This window comes from Brassica napus, chromosome A3, assembly GCF_020379485.1.
Source record: "Brassica napus cultivar Da-Ae chromosome A3, Da-Ae, whole genome shotgun sequence".
NCBI lineage: Eukaryota > Viridiplantae > Streptophyta > Magnoliopsida > Brassicales > Brassicaceae > Brassica > Brassica napus.
The window spans coordinates 19953933-19957184 of record NC_063436.1 but is presented as its reverse complement, the minus strand read 5'-3'; the positions used below and the strand labels follow the sequence as shown (position 1 = coordinate 19957184).

Here is a 3252-nt window from a genome sequence, read left to right as displayed (position 1 = left end):
TTTGATTTTCTAAACTCACTACTTGATAAGTCCACTTTTTTCTTTGTTGTGGCCTTTATTTCACGACTATATCAGTAGAGTGCAAATACCTTCTATAATTGGAAATCCTATACGAGGAGACCAGTTAAACAGAAAATCCAATTTAGATAGGCCGATCGACGACTCGAATACAATATACAGTTACAAATCTTTAAAGCCTATTCATTCAGCCAAGCCACAGAAACCTATAGAGTCCAGTTAGAAAAAAGCCCAAGTAGAGTAGATATGGTTGAAGCGACGAAGAAGAAAAGTTAATAGGCGCGTTGAACCGATTATTATTATGGGTTTCAGCTAAGCGACGCCGTTTTCAGAAAACTGGTTTAATAGGAAGTGGGACACAGATCTGCTGGTAAACCGGTTTGGTTCCAAAAACCGGGTTTAATAGAGAGCTAAACCCAAACATATAGATCGAACCGGTTTGGTTAGAATCGCGACAAGCCTTAGAGCATCATTATCGAGCTTCTTAGCCCGATTCTTATTTTTACTTTGGGCCAAATTTAAATAAAAAAGGAGTTATTTAATGGAATCGATTTTTACCTAAGAAGTTTTTGGTGGTGTTGCTTGTGTCACGTGGCGAGTTGTGATAGGAGATAGGAGACAGCGAAGACGATGGCGATGTTAGAGACCATGAGCAAATGCTTCTCCTCCTCATCATCATCCTTTTCGTCTGCAAGCCATGGCGCTTCCTTCTCCGTTCCCGATCCTCCCCTTTCTCTACCTTCAAGGTAACCTCCCTTAATCTCCCGATCTTTGCTAAATGATCAACCTTTAACGCTTGATCATAACCAATGACTTGGTGGCGTTACATTGATGTATCATGGCTCCTTTGGCTTTTTTTGATTGATTAGCCTTGGATCAACTCTTTATAGCTCTGATACTTTTTACTTGTCAGGTGGGGGATTTGCAGAGACCGCTTGTATCTCATGATGAGAATCTGATCCAAGGCCAAAGCAGTGAGGTCTCAAGGGAATTTGATTTAGAAGAAGCTTGTTTCCAAAACGAAGGCCTGTTGCGTTCTTCTCTCACTGAGGGACGAGGGGTTTACAAACCAAGGCTTCCTTCTTCTTCTTCTTCTCCCCATCTCGCCCAAGGTAAAGTCTTTCAGCATCCCTCTTCCCTATCCAGTCGGCATTCTTGAGCTTATCCATCGGGTCCTTAAAATTTATGAAGGTGAAAGCTTTGATCTACAAATAATCTCTGAACCTTCTGACAATGCTTTGGTTGGGGAGACGCTTAAGCATCCAGCTGATAAAGTTAGCTCCCAAGAGGTGCAAACCTATGGCTCGCAGCAACCTGATTTGGAAAAGGATATACTTTCCCAGCTTTCTCCAAGAGTTGTTGTTAAAGATCAAAGTAATTTCCTTTTATTTTGTTTTCCTAAGTTTATAAATAATACAACTTCAATCTATATCTTTAATTAGTCGTGCAAGATATATAACATATCTTGTGTTAGATATACACCTAAGCATTGTACTCCTGCTTGTCACATTTTCACACCTGCCTGGCTTTGATTTTCAGAAATTGAAATGGGAGCTGGTAGACATGGGCAGCCTTAATGGAACTCTGTTGAACTCTCGGTCAGTAAGTCATCCTGATCTAGGCAGCCGAAAGTGGGGTCATCCTGTCGAGCTTGCAAGTGATGATATCATAACTTTGGGAACAACTTCAATGGTCTCTGTAAGTTTTATCTGAATGGTTGAACTTGAAGGTGTTGCTGATAAATTCTTAAGTATGTGGATGAACTAAGATTCCATTGATAATGTTGTATTTTACTTAAGTATCTTAGAAAACTTCTTAGACTAAAAATAGTAATTAAAAATTCTAAGATGTTTGCTAAGAGTTGCCATTGATAATGTTGCTCTTAACGAGTCAGCCATTGACTCCCAGGTTTTGATTTATGATCTCTTCCCCACGTTTCGCATTTAGGGTTTCTCCACGCCATAGAAACTCTTTTAAAATGGAGTGTAGACATCTTGAAAACTGTCTGAAATGGGATTATCTTTTCCAGACATTTAAAATGGCTTTCTGCACCAAACTCGGCATCTTACAAAACAGAAGTGTTCCAGTTACATCAATGCTCGGTTCACTCCGTTACATGTCCACAAAGCTTTTTATTGGTGGTAATAAGTCTAATCAGATGGTTTCATTTCACTGCCATTTTTAGCCGTGAATCTTTGTTACCGTGTACTATCTTTGATTTGATCTCTCTTGTGTAACCGTTTGGATGCTTTGGTCCCAGGCCTATCACCCGGAACTGACGACGATTCCTTGAAGGATGCTTTCTCTACCTTCAACGGAGTGACCGAGGGTATGCCCTGGATCTTGCTCATCTTTTTTTTCACTGTTCTGTAGTAGAATGTGTTTTTGTTGTGTATTTAACATAAACCTTGTCGTATTCTTTGCTTCTGTAGCAAGAGTGATGACAAACAAAGTGACTGGGAGGTCTAGAGGTTATGGATTTGTTAACTTCATCAGTGAGGATTCTGCTAAATCTGCTATTTAAGCTATGGATGGACAGGTTAGAAATACAAAAGGAATATCATATTATATTTATTATTTTGTGTTGTATTGTTCATTTGTGGTGGTTTATTAGGAGTTGAATGGGTTTAACATCCGTGTGGATGTTGCAAAAGAATGGCCAAGCTTGCCTTTGGAAGAGAGTACAGAGGATGAGAAGAAAGGCAATAAGATGGTGAGCCGATCTGTATGGAAAGATCCGTTCGTCGACGCGTTCTTGATGAAGAAGAAAAACGCAGCTCTGAACAGGAAAATATGGTCGAGGAGATCGACTATTCTGCCAGAGTATGTGGATTCGTCTGTGAGGATCTATAATGGGAAAACTCATGTGCGTTGTAAGATCACAGAGGGGAAAGTTGGGCATAAGTTTGGAGAGTTTGCGTTTACAAGAAAAGTGACCAAACATCCTAGAGCAAAATAAGTTCTTGAGAGGATGCTCATTTTTCGATAAGATAAGAAACTTTTGTAAGCCATTGATCACTGAAAGTGTTTTCTGTTGTTGTTCATGATTCTTCTGGTGAGACGAAATATGTTGACCATAGCACACTTATAGGTAGAGATTTTTCGAGATGTAGAAAATCAACTTTAAATCCATCATTTTATCTACATGAAGATAGTTATTTGACAATGATTTCAATTAGTAAATAAAATTCAAAGTTCAAATTTAATTACTAAAATTATAGCAAGTAAAGGAAT

The 3252-nt window shown here is 39.0% G+C and overlaps 1 pseudogene; it reads left to right on the top strand.

The window, feature by feature from the left end:
• The first annotated feature begins 526 nt into the window (after window positions 1-526).
• LOC106451224 lies at window positions 527-3062 on the top strand (annotated as a pseudogene).
• Window positions 3063-3252: the final 190 nt, after the last annotated feature.